The sequence below is a fragment of the Lontra canadensis genome, unplaced genomic scaffold, assembly GCF_010015895.1.
Source record: "Lontra canadensis isolate GAN:19392208 unplaced genomic scaffold, GSC_riverotter_1.0 scaffold28, whole genome shotgun sequence".
NCBI classification, from domain to species: Eukaryota; Metazoa; Chordata; class Mammalia; order Carnivora; family Mustelidae; genus Lontra; species Lontra canadensis.
The window spans coordinates 9,490,448-9,506,176 of record NW_022631022.1 but is presented as its reverse complement, the minus strand read 5'-3'; the positions used below and the strand labels follow the sequence as shown (position 1 = coordinate 9,506,176).

At 37.8% G+C, this 15,729-nt stretch overlaps 1 protein-coding gene across 2 annotated transcripts in view; it reads left to right on the top strand.

The window, feature by feature from the left end:
- The first annotated feature begins 1,205 nt into the window (after positions 1 to 1,205).
- The window catches only part of RNF111 (ring finger protein 111), an 89,345-nt gene continuing 74,821 nt past the window's right edge, over positions 1,206 to 15,729 (top strand). Inside the window, exon 1 of one of the 2 annotated variants that reach the window (XM_032864835.1) lies at positions 1,206 to 1,533. The gene's annotated coding sequence lies outside the window, so the exon portion shown is untranslated. Of the gene's footprint in view, positions 1,534 to 1,747; positions 1,873 to 15,729 lie in introns of those variants that run through there. The other variant, XM_032864836.1, reaches the window with a different exon arrangement.

The following is a 15,729-nucleotide window of genomic DNA, read 5'->3' as shown; positions in this document are numbered from 1 at the left end:
AACACAGGTCGATAGCTTGAGGAAAAATGTTAGGTCTGGAAATGTAGTTCTGGAAATACATAACATTGAGAAGTCAGGGGTCAATAACAATTGAAATCATGGCAGTAGATAAGATGGTTCAGGCAGAATTTTATACTTAGAGACAGAAAATAGGAGGATTGAGAAAATTTCCTAGTGCAATGCTCTACCAGTTTTCCCACACAATCTGCAATCCTTTCTGGTTTATTATTATTATTTTAAAATATTTTATTCACAGAACAATATGGAGAACATGAGTGAACAAAAGAAAGCATATTGAAAATGATAGTTGATGACAAAGGAAGGGAATTAATGTTTATTGAACATTTGAGTGGAAATAAATATTTCCATTTATAAACTTATTTAATCTCAGAAGAACTCTTTGAGGTAAATGTTATCTCAATTTATAGAGAAGGAAACAATTTTTTTTGGTTTAAGATACACTTTTATTTTTAAGGAGGTATAATTGACATTTAATTTTTGGGGGAAGATTTATAAAGGTCTGATAAATCAGACTGCTGTTTATTGGCATCATCCGGATTTGAAAGGGAGTCTGTATGACTGATTCCAAAGCCTGCATTCTCCTTGCCTGCATCCCCCTAAGGCACATAATGAAGCATTTGCTATCTCCTGATTTTTCATAAAATAATTAAGAAGGCGTATGTGATTGTACAGTCATTTCCCAGGATATCTATTACTACCTTTGATGTGATGTTGGAAGCAAATTCACTTTGAGAGCGGGGTGCTGTGATCTTTATATCATTAACAAGTATGATGTGGGTATCATTTTCTTGTGAAAGACAGTAAACCGTGATGTTTTTGTTTAATCGTACCATAACTATAATCAATAATTCTGTGGTTAGGTGTATTTTTTTAAGTTACGAAGAAATTAGCCAAGAAATAGTATATTGCGAAAATATAGAACACAATCAGCAAGGAAAACAAAATAATGAGCTGTATTAAACCGCTCTGCTTCGCTAATAGACTCCATAAAGCGAGTACAAAGGGGGAGGGCTGGGTAAGAAGGGGCGGGACATTGAGAAACAAGAAGCTGAGCAGGCGCAGAAACAGATGGAGGCGTGAACGCTACTGCGCTCTCACTTTCCGAACTGTCGTAAAAGACTCTGAGTGTCGTGCTCGCTCGGTAGAGGAGGGATTGGTTAGGCGGCGGCAGCGGCAGCGGCGGCAGGGGAACAGCAGCAGTGGCGGCGACGGTGGCGAGGTGTTGGGTCTGCGCAGCACAGAAACGCCCACAGTTTCGGGGAAGGAGCTCTTGTGGGGTCAAATCAGGCATTCTGAACCCAAGCCGTGTGAACTGGGCCGAACCAGGCGCTGCCGCTTGTACGGTTTGGTGGCGGTGACAGACGTAGCTCTTGACTATAGGGGCCTATTAGGCCGAGATCTGGGGCTCAGATCACTGGCTCTCGACGCATCCTCTACCCTTCTTCCATCTCCTGTCTTCCTTCCTGGGCCAGTTTTTCCCGGACTCTGGGAAGAGGGTAGCTAATGATTAAGGTGAGGGGACTAGGGGGGAGGGGATCGATTGGAAGCCGCGCGTGCGCGCAACGGGGGAGGGGCCGGCCTGGAGGGGAGAAAGAGGAAGGGCTGCGGCCGCGGAAGGCTGGGGTCGGCGACCGGCCGGTTATCGCTGGCTCCACAGTGATTTAGGGTCTGGGTCTCCGCAGTAGAATTAATTGTGTTTGAGCAAAGCTTTCGTCTACAGACACACCCACACCCCACAGTAAAGGAGTGTGGGTGAGGGGATTTCTTTCCCTCTTTGGACTCTCCCGGGAGTCTAGGAAGGGGGCTGAGGACTGAGGCGTGGGAGTGCGATTTGACAATGGAGTGATGAAGGTAACCCGCACCCGGGGTGTTGGAGGGCGCTAAGTCAGCCCTGACGGTTAGGGAGTTGCCTTCTGTGATCAGGGAAACGTCCGCGGAACAGCAGAAATATAGACGCGTCAGATTTTTGTGTAGAGTTGGTTTGTTGGTCGTTAGAAAAGAAGCTCAGTATTTTATTATTGTCCTTAAATAATTTGTCAGAGTCAGGGGCAAGGCTGTAGTGGAAATGTCTGTTCTGTTCTGTGGAAACAGAGGTTTGTCACGATAGTTTTCAAATAGGTTATCTTTAGATCTTTACAGATACTAATTAACGCAAATCTGAGTTTTAGCGCTTAAAAAAAAAAAATACCGGGAAGTATAGGGTATTCTTTTAATTTGTTCATGTTGGTACTGTGAGGCGACTCCATTGTATTGTGTGCTTTCCTGTTTCTTGATTTATGTGGGGTATGAATTTAGAACTCTGGAGTGGTAAGATGCCAGCTGACATAGACTTCATTTTATAGTTCTTTTAGCTTTTGAACCTGACTTAATCCAAAGTTTATTTCACTTGGTATTTTTATGTTTAATTTTTTTTGGTTTAGGGTCCTTTTCAACCAAAAAGAACAGCCTGGGGAAAAGATAAGCTAAGGTTCCATTTCCTCCCCCGTGTGTGTGTGTGTGTGTGTGTGTGTGTGTGTGAGAGAGAGAGAGAGAGAGAGAGATTGCTTTCAAATGTTAGAATGTGATTTCGATATTACATAGAAGTTCTCTAATATTAGTTTTAGCTTTATTGTGGTGAAGATCTACATTGATAGTTTGTTACTACTGTGTGGTTTTTAGTAAAAAAATTTCATGTCAGTATAAACTATGTTGCTTTTCATATTAACAGCAGTCTTTGGTTGCCTTTGTGAGACAAAACAGGATGAGAAGCAGCCCTCTTACTCTGAAATCTTTTAATTTTTTGTTAAGCCTTTAATTATTTTACTTTTGCCCACCTCTTGTCATTTAACCTTGGGCAAATGATATCTTTCTCCTGCTCATTTGTTTGCTGTTTAAGATTCAGGATAGTATTCTAAAAACTGGTGAGGGTGTTTGTGAATTGGTCTGAACAATATTATAGGAAAAACCAGGAAGAGTGGAGACTTTCCTTGTTTATAGAGGTACTGCATCTTGTATGTGTGGCTCTTTCTGTTACTTTTTTCCTGTTGGTGCTTGTTGGTCACTTGCATGTTCTTTCACTGGAGTTGGTTTTTGAAGAAAGATATTATCAAAATAATTTTATTTTGGTGAAAAGTATATCATAGTGGAGGTCACCCCTTGACAAATTTTATTTCAGTACTTTATTTCTACAGATAAAATTGAGAAATACCTATACCTGTGTTTAAAATAAGAGAATAATAGTTTACATGTTTAGAGTAAAGGAATGGCCAGCAGGTATTTTCATTATAAAATGTAAAATGGGATTAAAAACGGATGTAATCGAACTAATTAGATTTTTTAGACCTTTTATTATTGTTCCAAAGAGGGGTTTCTGTAACATGGTTTTCTTAGAGCATAATTGTATGCATCCTGTTTGACTTTTCCCCCTCTGAGCTAGGACTTCAATGGGAAGAAAAGAAGTGACAGTATGAAAAATGATAGTGATTAAAGTATGTTAGTAGATTGACATTAACATTCTATGGATGACATCCTGTGGAAGAGTCCCTAGTTTGGAGATCTGAATTTTATATCTAGCATTGCTTGCTATTCATTAGATTTGTGCCGTTACTGGTAATCATCCTTAGCTTTAGGTCCTCTCAATTGTTAAATGAGAAGTGTAGGATGGTTTTCTAGTTTTCTCTAGATCCTAAATTCAGTGGTTTATATTTTTGATTAGGTGCTTTTGGTACCTATTGGTGTGTTCATCATGATCCAGTTCCCAAAAAGAAGTGCTATACTGAGTTAAATTCCTTCCTATTTATATTAGGGGAGGGGAACTATGATAAAGCCATTTTTATTATTCTAGATATGCTTCTGTCCCATTATAGATATTATATATGATTTAATAGCTCTCCTATTATACAGAAAGTTGAAACTTGATTTTACTTCTGGTAATGCTCTTTAAATATCCTGAATAACTTTTCTTCCAGAAACCTGTAATTATTGGTCAAAGTCCAGAATTGCATTTTGCATGCCTTACACCTCTGTTTTTTCTTTCCTGCATCCCACTGATTCTTGGTAACAGCTGGCCCAGGTTTCTACAGGTATGCAGCTCATAACCGTTACATGTGGAGTGGTCTACAGGTGTTTAAAAACAAATACCAAGTTGAACTTACATTTTAAGTGGAGGTGCTGCATTATTATTTAGTTATTATTTGTTACTCAGTATGTATTTATTGAATGTCTCATGTTCTCAGCATTGTTCTTGGTCTTCAGTGAAAATTGCACTCTGCCTTCAGGGAGTGGACATTCTACTGGGGGAAACATAATAAACAATAGTTTGAGGTAGTGCTGAGTGCCAAGAAGAAAATAGGACCATGTAATGTTGAATGGAGATTGAGCTCTACTGTGGATTAAATGGTTAGGGAGGGCCTAACTTCTTTTTAGAGGTGATAATTTGATTTGTGATCAGTAACTAGAAAGAATCAGCCATACTGGTAATCTGGAGGAATCATGCAAACAAAAGGAACAGCAAGTATGTTAGGTTGTGTTTAATTTCAGAGAATTTACAGGTGTAAACTGGTTTGTTTGTTAGGCCTTTTCATAATTGCTGATAGACAATGTAAAAAGGAAGGTTAAAAATATTTTATGTATAGCAACCAAATGTAATGTGTTGACCTCGTTTAAATCCTCACTCAAATCAATTGTAGAAACACTTTTTTTGGAAAACATTTTTGAAACACTTTGGGGGAATCTGAATGTGAATGGATATTAGATGATATCAAGGAATTATTATTGATTTTGTCAGGGATGATAATGATATTATGTTTATATAAGCATCCACTGATGATTCTTGCCTGCCCTGATTTTTACTTTGATGGTTGCAGAATGCTTATTTCAAACTCTTCTATCTCCTCTACCTTATCAGTAGACCTTCTCTTGTATAGAAGAAGCATTCTTTTATCTATTATCAGTATCGACTTATGTACTTCCTATTTTATCCAATGAATTATAATCTGTTACTGTCTTTATTAATTTTAATGCTCAAATTGTCACACATTTGTCCAGTGGGAGCCTCTTCACCATGGTTCCTGTGTCTTTTTGACAAACAATTTTTTGTGAGTATTTCCTTTCTGGCACAGCAAGATGTTGACACTCCTCTTACATCTTTCATGTTTCGGTCTTGGAATCAGCTATTCTCTGAGATGGCCCCTCCTTTTTAGTGGGGAGTCCGATTTGCTTTTGAGTTAACTGTTTATATGTAGAAATAATCTCTTATTTCCTGGATCAGGACATCCTCTGAGAAACTTAAATTAGATTTTGATAATGGGTTTATATTTCTTTGGAGATTTTATTTGTGAAGTAATTAGATAAAATGTAGGAATTTATTATATTTATCATAAAACAACTATTCCATTTTTTTCAAACAAGTAAGTTCTGGTTTGATCTTAATTATGATCAAATGAAGTAGAAAAAAATAAAATGTTACTTTGTGTTACATTGTGTATGTAGAGAGTTTAACCACTTAACTATTAAAATCATGATGTAAGGTTTACATAATTTTTTCTTTTTAAAGATTTTATTTATTAATTTGTCAGAGAGAGAGAGAGCGCGTACAAGCAAGGGGAGCAGCAGGCAGAGGGAGAAGCAGGCTCCCCGCTGAGCAAGGAGTTGATATGGGACTTGATCCCCCTGAGCTGAAGGTAGACACTTAACCAGCTGAGCCACCCAAGCGTCCCCGTACTTATTTTTAACTAAGTCATCATTCTGGTTTGAAGGAAATTGTTGCTTTTTAACTAGCCTTTTAAATGAAATGTTTTATTATGGTAGAGAATAATATTTCATATATGAGTAGAAACTCATAGGCACATTATTTCAGAAAGTTAACTGTTGAAGCTTGTTACGTTTCACAGTCATTCTCTCACCAGTGCAGCATGGGTATTTGCTTTATTTACTTATCTTTTGTTTATTTTTCTTTATTTATCTTTTAAACCTCACTTGTAAGTATTTTTCCAGACAATATATTGGTTTTGGTTTTGGTTTTTTTAAACAAGCTCTGGCAGGTGTTATTAAAGAAAAATTTTGTGTGATTTGCTTTTCACCAGTCTGTTCTGGCATGCTTTTAATATCAGTCACCTGGATCAATGATAGCCAGTGTGCATTTTCTGTAGTATTTTCCTCAAGCTGTACCCAGTTCAGTATTATTGACACTGTAGTGATGGACACCAGTTTTGGCCAACATGGGATAGTATTCTATTTCAGATTTCCTAGGGGCTGGGCAGTTGTTGGCAAGGATAACCAGTTTTGCTTTGCCATGTCTGATTGTTTTTCAGAGTCTGCTTGTACTGCATCATGTACTTTAAACTTTTCATAATGAGTTGGAGTCTGGAGTTGATGGACTCCAGAGACTTTTTGTCTTCCTTGATGCCACCATCTTCCTGCCTTAGGTGCAGGATTGCCCCAACCAAGAGCAGCCACCAAGATCCCCAAACCATTTTGAATGGTTTTTAACCAGTTAATTTTTGAAACAATATGTACGTGGTTTCAAAAGTCAGTTCCGCAATGTTCATTATAATGAAAAACAATAGTCTAAGCTATTCCTCCTAATCCCCTAGTTCCAGTTTGTAAGTGGAAACACTTTCAGCTCTTAAAATTTTCTTCCTGGTATTTACTTTCATATTTCTAAATAGTAGGCTTATATGTCTAATTAGTTACTTGTGATGTCAGTTAGATTCTATTTGTCAGAGAGACAGAGAGAGCACAGGCAGGCAGAGTGGCAGGCAGAGACGGAGGGAGAAGCAGGCTCCCCGTGGAGCAAGGAACCCGATGTGGGACTCGATCCCAGGATGCCAAGATCACGACCCGAGCCGAAGGCAGCCACTTAACTGACTGAGCCACCCAGGAGTCCCTTTTTGTTGTTGTTTTTTTAAATATTTAATTTATAAAGATAAAAGCAATACAAATGGAACCAAAGTCACAAGTACAAAGGGTGTACAGGGAAAAAATAAGTTTCCTTGCCATCCCTGTCTTCCTATTGTCCAGTTCTTTTCCCTGGAGATATATCTCCTCTTAATATTTTATATGTATCCTGAGCAGCAGTTCTCAGAGTGTGGTGGTCTCTGGACTCTTGAGGGGGTATTGAGAAGGTCAGCTGGGTTGAAACTATTTGATAGTGATACTAAGTTCTTCGCTCCTTAACTATGTTGACATTTGCATTGATAGCAAACGCAGTGATGGGTAAAACTGCTGGTCCTGCGATACCTATTAAGACAGTGGCTAAGACTGTACTAATAGTCCTTGTATTTTTCATTACTACACATTTGCAAAACCAGTTTCATTTAAGAATGAAAACCATGAGAGGCGCCTGGGTGGCTCAGTTGTTTAGCGTCTGCCTTTGACTCAGGTCATGATCCCAGGGTCCTGGAACTGAGCCCCCACATCAGGCTCCCTGCTCTGTGGGGAGTCTGCTTCTTCCTCTCCCAGTTGTATTCCCTCTCTCAGTCTCTCTCACTCTGTCAAATAAATAAGTAAAATCTTAAAAAAAAAATGAAAACCATGAAAAACAGTTTTTTTCAGAATGTCCTTTGTAAAGCAGTAAAATCTGTTAATTTTATTGATCTTGAATGCATGTCTTTTTAATATTTCATGTGATAAAATGAGAAGAATGTTATATTCCCCCATCCCAAATTATGCTTGCCTTAAAGAAAAATACGTGTGTGATTGAGTTGCAGGCTGAACTAGCAAACTTAGTTGCTTTTTTTTTTTTTTAATGGAACCATTTTTTTACTTGAAAGAACGACAAGCTGTAGTTATTTAAACTTGGGTATTTGTATGTATGTTCTCAAAAATAAATGAAGTGAGCCTGTCACCTTAGGGAAAAACAACTGATAGAAAATTATTACCAAGATACAATTAAGGCTTTCAAGCAAAAATTTAGAATTTTGGAAAACATATCTGCCACTTTGAGCCTGGCAGCTTCTCAAGGCCTTTTTGATGAAATTGATAGGGATATTAACAAATGTGATTTTTTTTTCTTTTTTTTTGGCTATCATATAATTAAGTGTGTCAGTGTCTGGAAGATAGGCATAAATTCATGGACCAACTTTTTTCATATGACCAATGCATGATATTACAAAATCATGCTGTGTGTGAAAGATCTACTTAGGGGCAAGATAAATCAATAGATTTTTAATGAAATGGCTGAAGTTTCATAGATAAGGTAGCAGATTCAACAGTGCAAATAACATTTACAAAATTACATTTATTAAGTTTTGAGATAATATCAAAGAATAACATGCACAGTATCTGAATAAGTTATTAAAGACACTTCTCTTTTTTAACTACATACATGTGTGAAGGTGGATTTCTTATTAGATTGAATACAGAAATGTATTTAAGAATCCAGGTTTCTTCTATTCGGACATTAAAGAGATTAGCAAAGTTGTGTAATAGTGTCATTTTTAGTAACTTTTTTGAAAAACTATATTCATAAATGTTACTTAATATTAACATGTAATGGGCTTACATATTACTGTTTTTGAAAAATCTTTCAGCTTTTATCAATTTTATTTTTAATATTAATAAATATAACCTACATATTTAAAGCTTTTGGGAGATTCTCACTTACTTTTAAGAGGATAAAGGGTTTACAGATCAAAAAGTTTGAGAATTGCTGTGTAGTTATCTTTTGTATTATATTTTGACCTCTTATGGAAAAGGAGTCCACTCCTCTTTTTTCTCCCATTGTAGTTGTGTCACAATTTTAGATTGTTTTAAGTAATAATTCAGCATATATTTGTTGAATATTAACTGTGAGTTCTAAGCTTTGAGGCACATGGTAATGATGAAAACAGACTAGGCTCTGTTGGGAAAACAAGGAGATATTACAAATAGTGATTATGGAAATAACTGAGCTGGAAAGAGAAGATGGGGGTGGGGTTCACTTTTTAAATATATGGTGATTAGGGATCCTCTCAAGGACAAGGAAACATTTGAGCACAGACAGAAAGGAAGCAAGTGAGAGATCCTTCTGGCTCTCTGGGGGACAATCATTCTGGGCAGATTAGGTAGTAATAGCTGTACTTTGCTCAAGGAAAAGCCAAGAAGCTGTTGTCGCTGGAGTGGAGTGGATGAGGAGAATGGTGATCTCTGAGGACATCGGTAGCAAGGGCTTAGGTCCTTCAATTTTAAGAAATATTCTTGGGGCGCCTGGGTTAAGGCAGTGGGTTAAGCTTCTGCCTTCAGCTTAGGTCATGATCTCAGGGTTCTGGGATTGAGCCCACATCGGGCTTTCTGCTCAGCAGGGAGCCTGCTTCCCCCTCTCTCTCTGCCTGCCTCTCTGCCTGCTTGTGACACCTCTCTGTCTCTGTCTCTCTCTCTCTGTCAAATCAATCAATCAATCTTAAAAAAAAAAAAAGAAATATTCTTGTATTAGCTTTCATGACTTCAGTCTTTTTTTTTTCGTTCTCTTTTTGGAGTTGCTATTGGTCAGATGGTAAGATTTTGTAGTTATCTCTTTGTTGCTATTAGATTCTGTGTGTGTGAGAGAAAGAGAATTAAAAGTTTTTTTTCATTTAGTGGGGATTGCAAGGAAATCTGAGATAAAGTTATTTGTGTAATTTATTATGTTTTTTTTTAAATTTTTATTTATTTATTTATTTATTTTAATAAATTTTATTTTTTTTAAACATATATTTTTATCCCCAGGGGTACAGGTCTGTGAATCGCCAGGTTTACACATTTCACAGCACTCACCATAGCACATACCCTCCCCAATGTCCATAACCCCAACCCCCCTCTCCCAACCCCCCTCCCCCCATCAACCCTCAGTTTGTTTTGTGAGATTAGGAGTCACTTATGGTTTGTCTCCCTCCCAATCCCAACTTGTTTCATTTACTCTTCTCCTACCCCATTAACCCCCCATGTTGCATCTCCTCTCCCTCATATGAGGGAGATCATATGATAATTGTCTTTCTCTGATTGACTTACTTCGCTAAGCATGATACCCTTTAGTTCCATCCACGTTGTCGCAAATGGCAAGATTTCATTTCTTTTGATGGCTGCATAGTATTCCATTGTGTATATATACCACATCTTCTTTATCCATTTGTCTGTTGATGGACATCTAGGTTCTTTCCATAGTTTGGCTATTGTAGACATTGCTGCTATAAACATTTGGGTGCACGTGCCCCTTCGGATCACTGTGTAATTTATTTATTTATTTATTTATTTATTTTTTTTTTTAAAGATTTTATTTATTGATTTGACAGAGAGAGATCACAAGTAGACAGAGAGGCAGGCAGAGAGAGAGAGAGGGAAGCAGGCTCCCTGCTGAGCAGAGAGCCCGATGCGGGACTCGATCCCAGGACCCTGAGATCATGACCTGAGCCGAAGGCAGCGGCTTAACCCACTGAGCCACCCAGGCACCCCGGATCACTGTGTAATTTAATATGTTTAAACAAAATATGAACTTTTGCTTTTGATAAATATCAGAAGGAAGTTACATTATTGATATAGAAATGGGCTCTCCAACTTTTAGTTATTTATTTTTTAAATATTCTCTCTCTCTCTCTCTCTTTTTTTTTTTTTTTTTTTTAAGAGAGTGCACAAAATCCAGTGCCTTTGTGGGGAAAGCAGAGGTAAAGGGAGAGAGAACTCCCTTTAGTTTAGCTTGCCTTTAGGCAAGCTCCATGCCTAGTCTGGAGCCTCACATGGGACTTGATCTCACAACCTTGATCATGACTTGAGCCGAATTCAAGAGTTGGGTGTTTAACTGACTGAGTCCCCAGGTGCCCCCAAATCATGTTTGAATATGTGGAAAAATACACATGTAACTAGGTTTGTAAATAGGTTCACTTTACAAAGTCTAAATCTACCATGACAGCTGTGTTTTTTTGTTTTTTGTTTTTGCCAGCTGGTTTTTTTTAATATAAAGTAGTCATTAGCTGAAGAAAATCATGTCATGTAAGATTTTTATTGCAGAACATCTATAGAATGACTGTTATCATGGGTTTGATTGTATTTTCTGTGAAATCACATGTTTTTCTTTTTTATAAAGAAGATTTTATTTATTTATTTGAGAGAGAGAGACATGAGAAGGGGGAGGGTCGGAGGGAGAAGCAGACTTCCTGCCGAGCAGGGATCCCAATGTGGGACTTGATCCCAGGACTCCAGGATCATGACATGAGCTGAAGGCATTCGCTTAACCAACTGAGCCACCCAGGTGCCCCTGTGAAATCACATTTCTTTAAAGAACTCTATCTACTGTGAGATAAAACTGGCCATCTTATGAAATACTATGCAGCTATAAAATATGAGGTCCTGCTCCTTGCAACAACATGGATGGATCTAGAGGATATTATGCTAAGTGAAGTAAGTCATGAAAGACAAATACCATATGATCTCACTTATATGTGGAATCTAAAAACCAAAAGAAACATATAAATAAACGCAGAATCAGATGTATAAATAAACTGATGGTTGCCGGGGGGTGGGGGTACAAATTGGGTGAAGAGGAATGGGAGATACAGTCTTCCAATTATGGAATGAGCAAGTTACAGGAATAAAAGGTACAGCATAGGGAACATAGTCTGTGATACTGTAATAGTATTGTATGGTGGCAGATAGTAGCTTCACTTGTGGTAAACTAGAGAGATTGAGAGATTGAATCACTATGTTGTACACTTGAAACTAATGTTACATTGTGTCAACTATACTTAAAAAATATTTTTTGATAATAAAACGGAAAGGGGAAGAATAGGTCAGACACAGACCACTTTAGCTATGTACATCTGGGAGAATATAGAGAATTTTGATTGTTTAAAATAAAGCACCTATTTTTGTAACCACCTTCCTGCCTGCCATTCCTCTGCTATGCTTTTATTCTTCTCCAATTGAGGAAATTCTATTTCTAGGGACCAGCTCTTTAACTTCTGTGAAGTTTCTCCTGTAGAATCAATGGCTGTCCCTTCTGTTTTTCCATAGCGTTTTTTTGGAAAAAAATTTGTAGTAGTTATTTCCATTTTTATTTATTTATTTGACAGAGAGAGACACAGCGAGTGAGGGAACACAAGCAGGGGGACTGGGAGAGGGAGAAGCAGGCTTCCTGCTGAGCAGGGAGCCTGATGTGGGGCTTGATCCCAGGACCCTGAGATCATGACCTGAGCCGAAGGCAGATGCTTAACGACGGAGCCACCCAGGCACCCCAGTTATTTCCATAGCATTAGCGTTTAGTAGTAGTAGACCTTTAACATTCTCCCATCGTGGAAGCTAAGTTCCAGAAATCTCCATGGTAAACAGAAGAAATAGTGGTTGAATTACATAATAGTCTTATATGAAAATAATGTCATGGAAACTGAAGTGTTAAGTGAACATATGAAATCCCACATAACTATACATTTATTTTAAAAATGAGAGACCAAACCCAGCAACTTATATAAGAATTAAAATCCAAATGTTTGTATGTCAGACCTTAGGCAAGTTTCCTTTTACAATTCTTAGTTCCTTGGAGATAATAGTTTTTAGTGAGGATAAAATGGAATAAAAACATGGCACGTAGTTCCATACAGGCCTCCTGATCTGGCCCTTGACCATTTGTGATCCTTTTGTGTGCCATCTCCCTTTCCTCTCACTCCCCTTCTTTCTGTTGTTTGCAGATGTTGGGCCTCTTCCTGCCACAGGATCTTTCTTTACTGTTTCCTCTGCTAGAAAGGCTCTTCCTCTACACTGTGTGGTGTGGCTGACTGGTGGCTTGTTCTTTCTCATGATTCAGGTCTTCAGCTTGCTAGGAGCCTGTTGATGTTCATCTTTTACCATTTGTTTTATTTCTTTAATAGCACAATTTTTTCTCTAAAATTATCTTGACTGTCTACTTATGCTTTGTTTGTTCTCATTTGCATGTAATTTTCATGAGAACAAAGACTTGCTGTATCCTGTTCATAGCCAATACCAGTGCCTACAACAGTGTCCACATTCTAATAGGCTCTCAATAAATATTTTTTTGAGTGAAAACAGTAACTGCATAAATGGTAGCTAATGTATTATCAGTGATATTATATATTCTAAAATATTAATAAGCTACTGCAAAATTATTTCTGTTACCTGGGTGACATTTCCAGATTCTGATCTGATCCCAGATGCTTGGGATAGAAAAAATTTGGATAACCTGACTTGTGTTTAACCTGTTTGCCATCATGGAGTTGATCATTCTTCTTAGACTTTTGTATTTCCCCCATTTTATTCCCGCGTGAATGAGTAGTTTTCCTCACAGATAGCAGTTCTGGGTGACAGTTCTAAGGCCTGGACTTAATTTCAGTCATTTTCCTTTATCTTGAACAGGCTTCAGTTTCAAATATTTTTCTTTCCTCTCCTGTCATTTTTATTAATCCTCATATGTCTCTTTTTCTGATTATCCCCAACAGGAAGAACTCAGAGTGTATGTATACTGAAGCCAAAATTTTTAAGATTGCCTAGAAAGTATATAAGTAAATGTGTGTAGGATAGCTTTATATGTATGGGAATCCACATGAGGGTTAGGATTACTGTATTTATCCAGAGTATGAAATTCTCTGGAATAGAATAGCATCTTAACTGTCTTCTTAATTATCACCTTGAGCAGTCATTAGTAGCAAAAAAACCAGAAATGGTTTGTTGAATAAAATGGCTGACGTTAGCATAGAGGATAATAAATCGTTGGTTTCTCCAGATCGGTATCCTCAATTGTCTAATAGCTTACTGTTTTTGTTTCTTGCCACAAGGATTTTCACTTTGCTGTCAGAATGCACAGATCCAAAGAAGACAAAAATGCCCTTTAGTCAAAATAACCTTGGAAATCCCTAAAGTTGCCCATAAAATATAAAATATAGACATATAGTCTCTCAAAGTTCAACATATCCTGTTTTTCCTTTAGTATTGAAACGAATCATGTTTCATTGTTAAACACCAGATGAAGTCGTAGGCTGTGTTTATGGTCCATGTTGTGGGAAAAATAAATGGCTCTAGACATTAGAATCTGACAGTGCAGCAAGATGTTCATACCATGAGAGGCACATGGGATGTGAGACCAACTAGAGAATAGTAAACTTTTATCTTTCTGTGTTCATTCTGGGTATGTAATTATTGAGCAGAATTGCAAGCATAATCTACATGGTTTAAAGTGTTTTTTTCTTATCTTCACATTGTTGAATTCACATTATAGGTGTGCTCCCTACCTGGAGGTATTTTCCCTAATCCAAGTCAGTAAGCCTTTACCTTCTTCATTCATTAAAAGTGTCAGTAACTCTGCCTGTTTTTTTCTTGTATGACTCTTGTTCTTATTCTTTAGAACATATTCTTTAATTTTTTTTTAAAGGTTTTATTTATTTATTTGACAGAGAGACAGAGATCACAAGTAGGCAGAGAGGCAGGCAGAGAGAGGGGGGGAAGTAGGCTCCCTGCTGAGCAGAGAGCCTGATGTGGGGCTCCATCCCAGGACCCTGAGATCATGACCTGAGCCGAAGACAGAGGCTTAACCCACTGAGCCACCCAGGCGCCCCTAGAACATATTCTTAATTAATATTCTCCAGGTTACACATTTTGACCTAAATCACATAGGAAGAGCAAAAACAACTTTTATTTAAATAAACTTGTTGGCTTCATCCAAGGAGAGATTGTTTGCTTGAGCAGTTTTGCGTACTGCGTTAGATCCTACATTCTCAGGGCAGCTGTTGTCTTTCCTAATCCAGTTTTTTGTTTTATTTGTATTTATTTTGTTATTCTACCCTTTGCTTTGGGTGCATTAACAATTCAGGGTTTGGGGGCGCCTGACTGGCTCAGTAGGTTAATTGTTTGCATTTGGCTCAGATCATGATCCCAAGGTCCTGGGACCTCCACATTGGGTTCCCTGCTTGGCAGGAAGCCTGCTTCTCTCTCTCTCTCTCTCTCTCTCTCTCTCGTTCTGTCTGCCACTCCCCCTGCTGTATTCTCTCTTTCTCACTGTCAAAAACATAAATAAAATCTTTAAAACAAACAAAAATTCAGGGTTTTGATCTGATCTTCAAGAGGAATTGGAAGTTCATTTGAATAAGATAGACTAGCTTGACATAGGTGTACCTAAAAGCATTGAAGGTCAAACCCCCCCCCCCCCAAAAAAAAAGAAAAGAAAACAGGGGAAGCTTGTGGACTTTATTTTTGCCTGGATGATTTCTAAAAGCTGGTTGACTTTTTAACTTTAAAAGTAATAATAAAAGCCAGCATGTGCATACATTATTTTGTCTAAACTCTTAACCCTTTAAGGTGAATATTTCCATTTTTCAGATGAGGAGGTTTGGGCATAGGGTGGTTAGTAACTTGCTAGAGACTCAGCAGCAGTAATGGAGTTGAAGGGGTTTATATCAGGAGGTTTGAGTCACCTGAGAAGAGAAATCCAAAATTTAGGAGATGTCACATTTGAGAGTTTATTAGGATTGGAGTAAAGAGTTTCTGTGGCCCAGAAGTAAGCTCTTAGCCAGTATTTCTGTATTGCCTTTAAGGAAGAGACAGGTATATTTTTTATCTCCATTGGGTATTGCCTTTGTCAGAAGAGAGAGAAGGATGATGATATTTTATTCGGATCGTGTTATGGGGCTTAATTTCTCTGTGTATTCCTATTTTTCTATAGGGAAACTATTTTAAAAAGCAGTTTAATTGAGCTGTAACTTAACATAGAGTATAAGGTACACATCTTTACTGTACAATTCAGAGTTTTGGCAAATGTATATATCCATGTAACCAACA